Consider the following 15050-nt stretch of genomic DNA (forward strand, 5'->3'; position numbering starts at 1 on the left):
ATTCTTTAGGATTCACAATAAAATGCATGGTAGGAAGCTCATTTTTGGCATCGTTTAATGGCCAGTACTCATGAAACAAATGAATTTGATCTCTGGTTCTCCAAAAAAAAAAAAAAAAAGTGTGTTGTGCTGTTGGTCTTTGTATGGTTGTGGCTAGTTCATACTGTAGTTGTTAATTACCAACACCTCCTTTGTACACTCCAAAAGCATCCCACCCTTTTTGAAATCCCTCCAGATGGAACAGTTGACATTCCAGTGGGCTTGGTGCAAGAATTACAGTTCAAGCCCCACCTGCTCATTGCCTCTACACTTTATATTATAGGTATTTCATTCAACCTTGTGCATGCACACATGCATGCACACACGCACACACTCTTGTAACCACCCCCTCATGAGAAAGCAGTCTTTGAAGTTGGTGCACAAGGGAGCAGAAATGGGCTGCTTCTTTAAAGCTAAGCACTTTCTACTCTGCTGGGGACCACCTCATTAAAACACAGCCCAAGCACACAGACCTCATGAAAGCCTGCAACACCTTCAACTCTCTTTCTCTCCCCCTACCTTTGAGATGAGTTCTGAAAGAAAACGGGGCTGCAGTGGACAGCTACACTCTTGGTACATTCCTGGCCAGTGAGCACATAGTACACAGGACAGTGCTGGCTATTGTTCCTCTGCCCTCTATTCTCCATCGAGCCCCCATGCCATGCCAGGCTGGCACTCTCTCATGCCCCTGACAGCAGCAGTCCTGTGGGTAAGCCTGTAGGAAAGTGGGCAGGCTACAGAAGAGGCCACAATAGTGTCACTGCAACAGGATCATCAGGCATTCATTGGCATTACAGGACTGGCTCGCAGGGGTGGACAAATCAAATTTATTAGCTAGCCCACTAAAGCAAGTAAAAGCTCCAATGTAGTTCACTGGATGTTTTCGTTACTCAGAAACTGACTATCATAAATAGAGGCATCTAACAATGTATGGCAACCTTGTTAGCTAGTTAAGTGCACTAATACAGACTATGAGAAATGAACGTATATATGATAATTATCTACTTCTAACAAACTTTTTAATGTAGCACATGGTGTTTGACCTTGAGAAAAAGTCAGCAAGTCGTTTGGCTATGAGATGTGGTGATCTGTTCTCGCATTACATGTGAAAGATATTAGTCAAGTCTCCCCGGCACTTTCACCTCATGTTGCGATGTTTAACTGTGAGGTGCAGGAGAACTACATGACAGCTTTGTGTTAAATTTTATTTTGTTCCGTGTTTCCACGTACCACATACATGCCTTTTATTCATTGTGAAACGAACAGCTATCATCTGAGCATATTATTTAATCCATGTGCTACTAAAAACGTTTTCGTATCAACGACAAAATCTCCCTGGCCGATGTTTCTAGAATAGCGGGCTTCAAAAGCATGTGCTACAGTTAAAGCACTGAGGTACTTCACACCAGTGTGAAGCACATAAAGCTTAAACATACATAGCAAACGAAAACATGTTTGGTGAAAGTCAATAAGGACTAGGGTTTTTCCTGTTTCTGGTTGTTGAACCTACACTATTTGTCCGCAGGGCAACTATGAAGTAACAACCCAGACATGAAATCTGCTTGTCCTGGATGCCTTCTCAACTTCTTTAAACCTTTATTGAAATTTAAGAGAATGTGAAGGAAAGGACACATGACAGGGAGATAATTCAGCAAAACTGGCAAAAGATCACTAAGAAAAGTCATTTTTGCTTAATATATAATCTTGTTATAAACACTCCATACGCAGCTAGGCAATGTTAGAAGACTGAAATGTGAACATTTCCCCCTTCATCGTTTTTGTACTTTGTTCGCGTCTCTGTTCTATTATTCCCCTCTCTCCACTGCTCAGTCAGTGTCTCAGCACTTTTCAGCGTATGTCAGATCACTCTAAGCACTAGCTCATTAAAACCTGCATGTGAAAATCAAAAACATTAAGTGTATGCTCCTACAGACGCCTTAACATGTGCCTTTACACATACATTACTCATTATCCCTTACGGTGCACACACAAACATCTGGAAAGCCTTCAGAGAGCTCATACTGGCCCAGTCAAAACAAAGCCCTCATATATGTGTATGTGTATGTGTATGTGTGTGTGTGTGTGTGTGTGTGTGTGTGTGTGTGTGTGTGTGTGATAACCATGAACATTCAAGGGTCCTAATTCTAATACAAATAAATTAAACAACAAACTAAGCCCTCTTCTTCTCTTTCTTCATGTGATTCCACTTTGAGAAAGCCCATGCTGCAGTACAATTAGCACTATTATTTTTGGGGTAAAGAAAGAACACAGAACTATTACACTCAAGATTACAGATTTGCTTATTTCACATCCAATTAACATCCAATTAGGAGCAAAAGTGCAGAAGTTTATTTGACATTTCTTTCCCCTAGCTAGATCTGAATTGTGGCTTTTTTTTTTTTTATTTTATTTATTTATTTTTTTTACAGGTGTCGTTTGGTAGCAGAATGTCAAGAGCAACACGTTCCTCAACACGAAGACAGACACAGAGATGCACATACATACACACACACACTCCTGCAAGGGCTTGGTTTTTCCGTTTGGTGGTTCCACAGATGGAGCTCGATTAATGTCTGACTTCAAACGCTTAAAGCAGGCTGCGGCATCACACAGCAGCCTCATTAATCACAGTCTACAGAGGGAGAAAACTGGGTTAGGCAGCTACATACACCCCCTCAGCCACACAGACATATAAGCACATCTCTCTCACACACATACACACACACACACACACACATACACACACACACACACACACACACACACACACAGCTATAAGTCAACTAAACACTGCACAACGACTGCATGATTAAGCTCACAGTTAACCTTACGACGAATATTTCTGGCAGAAATAGTGTTTGTAAGGTTCGTAAACACTGGAATTGCCCTCTCTGGCTAGACTCTCAAGGTACTCACTGTTCTCTCTCTCTCTCTCTCTCTCTCTCCCAGAAACATATGAATCTCTTGCCATCACTATGGCAACCCTCCTCCCTGAGTCTGATCAGCATCCTCTGTTTCTCACAGATTAGAATCTGTAATCTATCCCCCCTCCCCACCCATTTTGGAGAGGGTTGGGGTTGTCATGGCGGGACAGAGAGAAAGACAGAAAGTGAATAAAGAAGAGAAAAAGAAAGATGCCTTTGTGTTTAAGTAAAAGGCATGAAATCACCACAGCAACTCAAGTTCTTTGGGCCAAATGGCAGGCAATGGCAGCAACGCAAAACAAAAAGCTAAAAAGAAAAAGATGGAAGGAGGCACACAGATAGTTTGGTAAAATGCTGGTTGCTCACAGTAGAGTGACACACATTACACGTAATATCACAGTAATATTACACAAACGTCCTGCAACAACAGCTAAAGTGGCTCTGCGGTCAGTTACCGTCTGCTACTTCGGCTCACGTGGAGAAGTCATTCAAACAGTAGAGTTGTGATCATTTTCCTTCCTATTTATACCACAACACTGATGATTTCTTAAATCTGATTAGTCAGAACATGTTGATTAATTTTCTATAACAAAAGCCAGATGTAATTAACATGATAGGTTTATATTAATACACTCATTCTAATGTGTTATCATTAGCGTAGTAACTTATTCACAGGGACGCTCCACATAATCTAAGGCTAAAAATAAACACGCAAAATGTATAATCTTTGATATGGTGAAGGTTTCTGTTATGAGACGTTTATTTAACATTTATGGAAGGAGTCTCCAGTGTCAGCATGTTCCAACACCCAGTAAGTTTTCCACCACAGGAGAATCTTCAGGACAATGGAGTTTGTTGTGGGTTTTTTTTTTATTTCAAGACAAAAACTTCCACAGAGAGAGAGAGAGAGAGAGAGAGAGAGAAAGAGAAAGAGTGGCTGTAGAGGGAATGACTGTCTATAGCTGCTATAACCAGTCATTCCGTCGGCAGCCTCTGTCTGTCTCTCTGTCTGTCTCTCTGTCTGTCTCTCTGTCTGTCTCTCTGTCTGTCTCTCTGTCTGTCTCTCTGGAAGTTTTTGTCTTGAAATAAGAAAAAAAAACACAGCAACCTTGTCTCACAGACAAGTCCACAACATTAAATGTAACAATAAATGGTTAAAAAGCATCACATTATTCATTAATAAATTAAAACTTGTAATTGTTGGCCAATTGTGCTATAAGAGGATTAAAAAAACAACAGGATGTGTTGTTATAGGAAAGTAATCCATTTTAGGGTGTTACGGTTGTAAAAGTAACTCTGTTTCAAACTGTAGTCTGATCATTTTTTTTAAAAATCTGCTACACCATTCATTTAACATAAAAAATTGCAACCTTGGCACAAATGGGAACATCATCTTAATTTCAGAATCACTCCAGCCTGCAGTTGTCTCCTGTTATTGTTTCATCTGTTGTCATGCTACTCTTCAGTGTTTACCTTTTACTGACTAATTATGTTATATTTCTCTGTAAAAATGTACACATGAACAGTGCTTTAGTTTTCCTGACTCGATGACCTCCAAAGCCAAAGGCTGCTTACACACAGACATTCAGTAACCTCAGACGGAAGAAACCACACCAAACGGCATCTCCGTGGTGACTTCTAGGTCAGCTGTAGGTCATCACTCCTACCTATGTGTCTGTGTGTGGTGAGTGTGTGTAGGCTAGCTCTAGCTCTAGCTCTAGCTCAGTAGGTACATTAGCACACATTTGATTTTCGTTCATCCTTATCTGCAATGTCTTCTGTATGTCTTATCTTTACAGACAAGTGTGATGAGTGACAGAACAAAGAAACGGAGGGAAGATGACAAGGAAACAGGAAGGAGGGGTGGGGAAGGGGACAGAGGACATGTAGACTAGCAGATTCTTGAATCTGCTAATCTCCATGATGTTTAAACCAATTTAGCAGATTGTCACCACATTAACACCATTTTGAAACGTTGGCCACTTATCTCTGGGGCGTGGATTCAGGTCCTAACAACTAAAAAAATACTGAGTAATGATTTTAAAAAAAAACAGCCATGAAATACACAAAACTCCTGATCTGATCCTAATCTATTTCAAACATTAATCAACACTTAATATTTATATGTTTTACTACATACAATCCTATGGGAAGGGAAAAAAAGGCAGCTGGACAAACTGAACACTTGGCATAGACACACAATCAGTCGGCTGCACTCGCGTCACGTGACTGCAGGCTGCTGTAATCCAAAATTAAAACCACTTCAGTCCTTTAACTCTTTTCAAAAATTAGCTTGTTCCATGCTCACGGCTGTCCCTGGTGGACAAAGCAAGGATAATGATATTGCTCAACAAGCCAACAGCAGACAGACCGAAGACCTCATCACAAATCCACAAATATTCATCATATCATATATTAAGATATCATGATTGCTGACTATCATGATCATATCTTTTGGCTTCTGCAATTAAAATTAAATGATTAATTATTGCATTGTTTTGTTTTGTTTTTAATCAATCATTCAGGGGAATTAATCCACAAGCTCCCCATTCATAGTTTAACAATGTGTATAGCTGCATACTGTGGTGGCTGCTATACACATTGTTAAACTATTTATTTATTCGTTTGTTTAGTGATCTACTCACTGACTAATGGTCAATCTTATTCCGAGTCAAAGACACAGACATCTAAAGAATATAGGATAGTAATGTACATCACGAAAAACTTTTTTTTTTAAATAAAAATGATAAAGCACAGTGGATTACAAAAATAATAGTGATCATAATGTTCACGTCACACAGCTCTACATCTCCACATGTACTCATACCAAGACAAAAAATAAACACTGTTCTAACTCCACTACACTGTGACTCCTATAACATCATTCTACCATAAACTGAAATGAAACCTCGACAACAACCTCAAAGCCAAACTAGGACAAATGTTCTAGTTCCCACCATCTTGCCTAACACTCAACACAATAACAAAGTTATAAGCTTCATTTTGCTTCTTAGGACTCACCAATATACGCTGTCCTCCACTGCGGATCATTGGGGCATAGATGCACATTGATTCAGAATGTGGCACAATGCAGAATGCAGGCCATCAGCAGGCCCGAGATCAGCAGCCTTTCAACGACACAACCACAGGAAGCGCAACATCCTTTGTGTGAGTCAGAGAAACTGTACAGGGATTGGTCAGCATGAATAATGGCTGTAATCAAGCAACGGGAGACAAATTCACACTGTTTCTCTCTCTCTTTCTCTCTCACACTCTCTCTCTCTCTCTCACACACACACACACACACACAAAATGAGAACTGGATGGGGGGAGGCTTGACCTCTCAGTGATATCTGAGAAACTAATGGGAGCAAAGGAACTCTCTAGAGAAATCAGTGCAAAATATGATGCATCCCCACAGCATCCACCCACATAAATATTGATTTGGTTGCAATTAATCATAACTACATAGACACTCGTAGTGCTTGAAGCTTAAGTGCACGTTATTTAAAAAAAAAAAAAAAAAAAAAAAAAAAAAAAAAAAAAAAAGATTAAAATGAGCACACACTCTCATAACACATTATTCCACTGGGTCTGTGATGGCACAGCATGATCTAGCGTGATCATGTCCTTATATAAGCCGCAAGTTGTTACTGAACAGAGCACACAGGAACACAAACAGACCAATATTAATCTGAAAATGTCTCAGTCAGCCACCCATCCAGGCTGAACAAATACATACAATGCCTCCTGTGTGTGTGCCTCAACTCATCACCCACACCAACACATCATGAAGAAAGATGAATGGGTCCTGCAAACAGGCGACCATAGCAGCGCTTGTACAAGGAAGGAGCCCAAAGGTCTGTTCTTGGTTAGTTATGTGAGAAGAGGGAGAAAGCAAAAGTGCAAGAAAGAATGAAGAAAAACAGGAAGTTATGCATATTACAGAATTTATGTTAACTCAACATCTTTTTAGCTTTTAAGCCCCAGGTGTTACAGATCTGTTAAAAGGACTGCATGACAATAGAAATGTGTGCCTAGAGCTAGAGATCAGGTTCGAGTCTATCACTTGTGATCCATTGCTGGGCTCTTCTAGGAACACAACATTCCCTGCCTGGGAGCTAAAGAGTCAAGGCTCAGAGTCTATAACCTGTACTGCATGTTACAGACAGTGGTAGCATATTATGACTATATTGCTACACACTGCAACTGCAATTGCAAAAAGTCTCGTTATATTAAAACTTTACTCATGATACATCATCATTGGTTCTAAAGATGTGCTTGCATCAATTTAACCACAATTTCTCAAAAACACCCACAGAAAGCTTACTGCGAAACAGTGATTTGTTATAACGGAAAGCATGGTGTGTTAGAGTGCTCATCTGTTTTATGCAGGCTTTAGTGATACCAGTGCTGGCTGTTTGAGGTCACTACAGTTCATATGCTTACTTCAAAGGGGGGAAAAAAAAAATGTAGAAATGTTTTTATTTAGATTACTTTCTAACCTTGCACTGGTTCTGGTAAGAAGCTAGTTTAACAAACACGGGGGTAAATGCAGTCAGTCTGTCTAAAGATGTTTGCTAGTCAAGTGTGGGTTTTTTCACAATTTGATGAAGTTTTTGGATAGTTATATGCCATGTCAAGCCAAACGGACATAAGCCTAAATCAATTCCAGCAGCAAAAAGATAACAGCTGTCAAAATGTCCAAGATGTGCCTGCACCCTCACGTCGTCAAAACAGAGAAGAGCGCTTACACACTTCGGACAGATGACAGCAGACAAAGTTTCAAAATGTTTTAATCATCTAATAACATAAAAAGAAATTTAGCCATCAGAACAGAACTGAGAGATGACGATGAGAATCGTGTTTAAATGCCTCAGTAGACTTTTATCAGTTAATGGGACAGAGACCGATGATGCTGACAATTAAATGCAAACTCATTTTGCATTGTAATTCTGTAAAATTTGGCAGTAAATGTTTTTCCAAAAGCAGATTACGTTATAAATGTAGAGGTAGGTGAGGTGTCTTTCAGTGGATTTGGAATGAAATCTTTACATGTGTTTTTTTTATTTCTCCCTTCACACAGTTTGGGGGTAAGCGGGTTTTAAAATGCTAGACCTTTACTTGTACATGTGTCAATTCAGAAAAAACAGATTTCAGAACTATATATATAATAGAAAATGTCAAAATTTCAAAAGGCTTTCCTAGACTGCCACTGAATTCAACTATAATATTATGTAGCTGTACTGTACACACAATATTATAGGTGAATTCAGTGGCAGCCTGGAAAAGGCTTTTTGACATTGTCTATTATATACAGAGGGAAACACAAAGGGGGGAAAAAAACACCTCTATGTAAAAGAGCTTTCACAAATATACTAAGGCAAACTTCACAGCACGCACACAAACACAAACACACACACACACACACACACACAAAATAAAGACAGGAATGTGGCAACAGACTGTCAATGTTGCGGGCAAGTCAGAACACGAGCATACATCATCAGCCCTTACGTAATGTCTATGTGACATTTAAATGTCTGTGAATTAACTGAGAAGAGAATACGGCACCAGGATTTAAGACTTAAGTTTAAGACTTGTGTGTCCTAATGTCCGTAAATTCTGACAAGGGAACAAAAGGGAAAGAGCAAGAACGAGAGAAAAGGAGACTGGCTGACGTACAAATGGCATATTCCTAGGTCAATGCTACTAAAGCAACTGTCTCTCAGGTAACGTTAACAGTAATTTGCATGTCTCTAGCTAATTGTCAGTCCGTTCTTAAAACACCATCTCACAAACCCATTCCACCTGTCACAATAGGCAGTGAAGAATGGCTGAAAGATTTTCTACAAGTGTGTGTGCATATTTGCAGTAGATAAGTGAATAATCACATCTAATCTCCATGATTGACTCTAGCACAGTATTTCTGCTGTGATTTCTCAACACACATACTGCGTCTTGTTGTGTCTTTGACAGGTTGCAAATTAAAGGAAAGTGTATTAGTAAGGTGTTAGGCAACCACAAGCCACGAGAACAGCTTCTGTGCACCTTGGTACAGATCAGAGACTACAAGTCTCTAGAACTGTGCAGGATGAATGAGGTCCGTTCTTCCAAAAGATATTCCCTCAACTGGCGTTTTGACGATGGTGTTTGAGAGCGCTTTCTAACATGTTGCTCCAAAATCACCCAAAGATGTATATTTGGGTTAAAATCTGGTGACTGTGAAGGCCACACCATATGATTTACAACACTTTATTTCTCATCAAGCCATTCAGAGAGCATTCATGCTCCTGGAGGAGACCATTTCCATCAGGATAGAAATGTTTCATCATAGGAGAAAAAGTGATCAGTCAGAATGCCTTTATGTATTGATTTACAGTGACCTTCCATCTAAGAGGACAAATGGACCCAAACCATACCAGCAAAATATTCCCTACAGCACAGCCACCAGACCCCCTCACAATTCCCAGCTCTACTTACTTCCTATCTTTCCCATAGTTCTAAATGCAAATGTCAATTCAGTCATTAATCCTACTGACCAGTCTTTGTGACTGAAGCTCCGGCCTCAATAATGAACCCTCTTTCAAAGTCACAGCTGATTCAAAATCAAGGTCAACTGGGCCCACTCAGTATACTATATACTGCATACTATCCACATGTATTCTATCCACACAGGCCACTCAGGTGCTTGTCCAATCCCATGTCATTTCGAGACTGGACTACTGCAACTCGCACCTGGCAGCTCTGCCTCTGAGCACCATTCAACCTCTGTAACTGATCTGGAAGATCTGCAGCTGCACGACTTGTTTTCAACCTTCCTAAGTTCTCCCCCACCACCCCATTGCTACACTCACTCCAGTGGCTTCCTGTAGCTGCCCGCATCAGATTTAAAACACTGATGCTCGCCTACAAAGCTAAAAACACACCAGCACCCATCTACCTTAAAGCACTTATCACACCCCGCGCTGCATCATGATCCTTCCGATCCTCTGGCACTCTCAGGGTACAAGGAAGGCATACATCAAGACTCTTCTCTGTTCTGGCACCTAGGTGGTGGAATGAACTTCCCCTAGATGTCCGAACAGCTGAGTCACTGGCAGTCTTCAAACGACGTCTAAAGACCTACCTTTTCTGCTAGTACTTAAGTTAACGCTTTTAAATTAAAAAAGTGTTGTCTGCTCTTTTGTTACTATATTACCTTCCCCAATAGTGTTTTCGACTTATGGTATTCCTAGTCCATGACCTAGTGAACCAGTTTCAGAACGTATTTATTAAGAGATACTTCAGTGTAGTTCTGTAAGTCGTTCTGGATAAGGACGTCTGCCAAATGCCATAAATGTAAATGTATACATGCCAGTGTGTTGCGTAATTCTATCAGGCAGGACACCTGTTTGGAAGCATCTGTTTTCACTAAGTTTCTCCACTCATTTATTTAGGTTTTTCCTTTGATTGGTCACTTGTCACTGGGTCTAATAAGCCAACAGTATGTAGAGTGAAAGAAAGTGAAAGAAGCAGATAGAAACTGAGAGAAAGAGAGATAACAGGATGGGGTTTTGGTTTTGCACGCAATGGAAACAATACCCAGTTGATTTAACAGTCAGTGAAAGAGGACACCTACATCACACTCCAAGGCCCAGAAGGAGGACACTGGCCCACATTATCCATCTATTGCTTGTGCTCTGTCCTTTTCCATCTCTCTCTTGCATTCACACATCCCACCTGAGGGATGCTCCACTTCCCCAGTTAGCAGAGTATATATTTAGACTGTAGCATGGATTCACTCCAAATCTAAGGCAGCACATCGGTCAGTCTTGCACTTGTTAAAAGTCACTTTTCAATGCAATCCGGTCATCTGAAGACAGAAGTCTTAAAAACACTGGGGTTAAAATGTCTTGCTTAAATTCATTCTCAACAGAAGGTAAGCACTGCTGTTTTTTTTTATAAGAATTCCTTGGCCATTACTTTAAGTCTTTGGTCATTTAGTCACCAGATGACCACGAACTGGCTTAGACCTGCTGATTGACAACAGATAAGTGGCTGCTGTGCCACTTCAGTCATATCAGTAGGAGACTACCCAACCCATGATCCTCTTTATTGTCCTGATGGCTATGATGACTCAAACTTTCCTGCCATTGTCCCAGAGCAGGTGTGTCATTCCAGAACACAAGCACACAACACACAGAGCTATGCACAACTCAATATGCCCATACATGCCAAGACTAGCTCGTCACTCAAATAAGCTGCCTGGACTGATCATCACACTCCAACAGCAGGCACCAAAGAAGTCTGACAACACAATGAATGGCAGAAGCTTCCAGACATCAGGAGAAAGAGACAGAGAGAAAGAGAGAGAGAGAGAGAGAGAGAGAGAGGGAGAGGGAGTGAGTGTGTGTGTGAGCGTGATAGAGAGAATGAGAGGAGAGAGAGAGAGAAAGAGAGGAGAAAGTGTGTGTGTGAGAGAGAGAGAGAGAGAGAGAGAGAAGAGTGTGTGTGTGTGTGTGTGTGTGTGTGAGAGAGTGTGTGTGTGTGTGTGTGTGTGTGAGAGAGAGAGAGTGAGTGTAAACAGGAGTGAAAGAGTCACATATTATATCTTGCTGGACAGTTAAGGAATTCATTTGTTCTCCAATTTGGTGGGAAATTAGTGAATAATAAATGACAGCCAGCCAGTTTGAGTTTTTCCATATTTCCATAAAAGGTAAGAGTGTGTAATTCAACCCCACTATTTGCAGGATTCCATGTCTTTTTATCCTCTGATGTGTGTTTTGGCAAGCATGCTAACACTATCTGGTTAATGTCAAACTTTCTGACGGACTAGAGAAAAAAAATTGAAGCTGTATATGACTGTACAGTGTAATGATCACTATCCCATTAAGTGGCGTCACCCAGAAGAGGACCGGTTCCCTTCTGAGTCCGGTTCCTCAGTTTGTCTGGCTTCTTCCTCAGTTTGCCTCTGGCTTGTTCATTCAGGATCTAGACCTACATCCAGAATTCTGTAAAGCTCCTCTGTAACAACGTGAATTGATCTGAGCTGAGTATCAAGCCTTGGACATAAACAATTTTGTCTATGTATGTCACAACTGCTTTTAGGCTTTTAATACAGATAATGTAATTCAGGGACTTCTGGTACAAAACACTGCACTACTTTGGAAACATTATATATATATATATATATATATATATATATATATATATATATATATATATATATATATATATATATATATATATATATATATATATATATATAAAGGATCCCAGCATCATTTCTGGTTAAGGGTGTGCAATGTGTATGGTCTACCATAATAGCTTAACTGTTGCTTTAAGGATGTGCGAGCTGACATTATCGAGTTTGTCGCTCACATTCCAAAAACCAATTAAAAAAAAAAAAAAAAAAAATCTTTTGAGTGTCCATGCTTTCACTGCGTGATGTAGACTATAAGAATGCAGTGTGCAAGTTAAGCTAGCTGCCTAAAAATGCATGACTGAAGTTCTCAAGTTAAAAATGAGTGAACAAACAGCGCCAGGAGACAAAATACAAACACCACCAGCGTAGCAATCTACGTCATTAGATTTAATTGCTAGACATGGGTCATCCTCACTGGCATGGAGGTGGTTTGGCTTTGAAAAGATGGATGTTGCTCAAAAGACAGCAAATCTGCAAACTATGGCAGAAATCGGTTGCCGTTAGTCAGCTCGACAGCTAACTTGTTTCACCATCTGCGAACTAACCACCACGCAGAATATGAAGAATATCCAAAGCTTCAGAGGTCAGCTGTCCACGACACTCCTAAACCAGCCAAGGTACCAACACAAAAATATGTTGTTTCCATTAATATCAAGTTAACAAGCAACAATTAATGTCCTATTAACAAGCGTGAGCCAGTACAATGTAAGACTTTTACAAACACATTTTTAAAGAATGCAAAATATTGTCTACTTTTCGTTATCGATAAAATCTCAGAAAATATCGAGATATCATTTTCTGTCAATATCGCACACCCCTATTTCGGGTTCACACAAACTGCACAGGCTAAAATTATAAAATGCTTTACACGCCCTGTTCCACCACGTTAACATTTTACTAATTATTGCCCAGCAATCAGGCCATTCAGTCATCAATCTGAATCTAGAGCTGACAGGCTGCACATGACATGGGTGACTATTTAAGCCAAGAGAAAATGTATATTGAGGCAGATATGTAATGTATCTGTGAGTGAGTTTGACCTTTTCTTCCATGGTTAATCATTCCCCCACTATCTCCTGCTATTTGCCAACTGCTGCATTTTTACATGTATTTGTCTTCCACCATGGCAGCAGATTTCACATAATTATCATTATTATTATTATTATTATGATAATAATAATAATAAAAAAAATAATAATAATTGGCACTCATTGGGGTCCAAGCACTCCTTTACAAAAAAAAAGTGCCTTCACTGATAAATTAGTTAAATTTACACAGAACATTAAAGGGTAGCCAAATTGACATACCACTCAAGTTTCCGAACGTTCAGTTAACGCTGACTCTGTCAAATGTTTGCTGAAACCTGATTAGCTGATAACAGCCACAATTTTCAGATAATCAAGCCATCGATGCCAAACCAATTACAAGATATTATGCGGATCTAGCTTACAAAAATGCATAAAAATTGGAAGACTTTCTAAAAGGCATGTACCGTGCATGTGTGTGAAATCTTTTGTGAACAGGTCAAAGTGTTGCACAATTATTTAAGGAACATGGTTTTTACAACAACATTGTATATTGCACAATTTGCTCATCATTTAGAGATGGTACTGTCTAACAGACAGGTGGAAAAATACCACACCAGTCATGGTATGATTTTACATCCTCTTCAAACGTTGCAGTGCATTATGGGTATTTCGACACAACTTACTGCAGTGTATAATAGTGGGATTTTGCACAGGCTTCAAAATGGCAGTTTTACAAAATGGTACACTGTATTGTGAGTAGTATGCAGTTTTGGACAGTAGGTTTTGAAGTGTTATTGCTGAGTAGGTCTCAAAGTGTTAATGCTCAGCAGTCTTCAAATGACAAGCTGTTCTCTCAGCCAAAGGCCAACCTGATGAATTTTTATTCATGATGAGCAAGGCAAAGTACCAGGTCTCAGGTGAGAGCTACAGTCAGTACAAACCTTCAGCAAGAATACTGAATCTTTTCAAACCTGCAACATGTATAGACGTCAGCTTCACTGATCATTATGGACGTACAGCGCAATGACAAGCATGTGCAATGACAAGTATGTGGAAGCTTTCCGTCCCAGCACAGCAAGCCTCAAATCAGTCCCAGAGCCACTAGATTTGGAACTATATTCAGCTCCAGAGCAGAGCACAAAAAACACAAGGGTGACTGGTTACTTTCAGACACCCGTCTTTAAGATGGCCAATAAGTGAAGGAACACTGCTGCTCAAAAGGCGGATGAATTCCTGCTATTGATGAAGCTGGCCGGAGGGCCGAGGGAGAGGGAAGAGGGAAAGGTTTAAACCAGGCGAACCGTGTTCCCCTGGAAACTCACACCCTCATGTGAACAAGGCTTGAGTGTGTATGTGTGTCTCCATACGGGGCCAGACTCAAAAGAGAGGGAAAGACAAATGGACGCGAATGGTTGAGGTTGGCAGTTGAGGCAAAGGCCGAGAGAGACAGAGAGAAAGAGGGAAAGGGTTCAGCAGTGGCGTCCCTTTGCAACGGTAACAGTTTAATAATAGCAGAATAGTTATAAAACTATGTAGAGCAGCAGTTCTCAAACATCTTGCTGCCAGACACCTCTTCCAGAGTAACACAATTTTCAAGGACCCCCATATGGCCACAGATTTAATTTTAAGGACAACAGTTCAAATAAATACTATTGTATTAATTTATACAATCCCTAAGAAGTTTTTATTTAGGAACTTTCCACTACTCAGATGTAGATTTGAAATGCTGCGTGTCATGAACATGACTTCCTGGTTTTATTTTTAAAATTTCAGTTACACTGAAGTTAAGGCAAGTGGGTTTTTAGTTATCAAGCTTTAGATGAACCTCTTTCCTTTCAAACAACCACTCAATTAAGCTTACAACTATGATAA

The 15050-nt window shown here is 40.1% G+C and overlaps 1 protein-coding gene and 1 long non-coding RNA gene across 6 annotated transcripts in view; one reads left to right on the forward strand and one right to left on the reverse strand.

The window, feature by feature from the left end:
* Window positions 1–5907, forward strand: part of LOC113532339 (uncharacterized) — a 7781-nt gene extending 1874 nt beyond the window's left edge. The window contains exons 2-4 of one of the 4 annotated variants that reach the window (XR_008304688.1): window positions 236–322; window positions 2469–4647; window positions 4763–5907. This is a non-coding gene — a long non-coding RNA (uncharacterized LOC113532339). Of the gene's footprint in view, window positions 323–2468; window positions 4648–4762 lie in introns of all 4 variants that reach the window. The other 3 variants (XR_008304686.1, XR_008304687.1, XR_008304685.1) reach the window with 3 other exon arrangements.
* The window catches only part of cdk17 (cyclin-dependent kinase 17), a 56467-nt gene that overhangs the window by 34032 nt on the left and 7385 nt on the right, over window positions 1–15050 (reverse strand). Inside the window, exon 1 of one of the 2 annotated variants that reach the window (XM_026923685.3) lies at window positions 5985–6266. The exons of the other annotated variant lie outside the window; for it this stretch is intronic. The gene's annotated coding sequence lies outside the window, so the exon portion shown is untranslated. Of the gene's footprint in view, window positions 1–5984; window positions 6267–15050 lie in introns of those variants that run through there. 2 annotated transcript variants of the gene reach the window in all.

This window comes from Pangasianodon hypophthalmus, chromosome 18 (assembly GCF_027358585.1).
Source record: "Pangasianodon hypophthalmus isolate fPanHyp1 chromosome 18, fPanHyp1.pri, whole genome shotgun sequence".
Classification (NCBI taxonomy): domain Eukaryota; kingdom Metazoa; phylum Chordata; class Actinopteri; order Siluriformes; family Pangasiidae; genus Pangasianodon; species Pangasianodon hypophthalmus.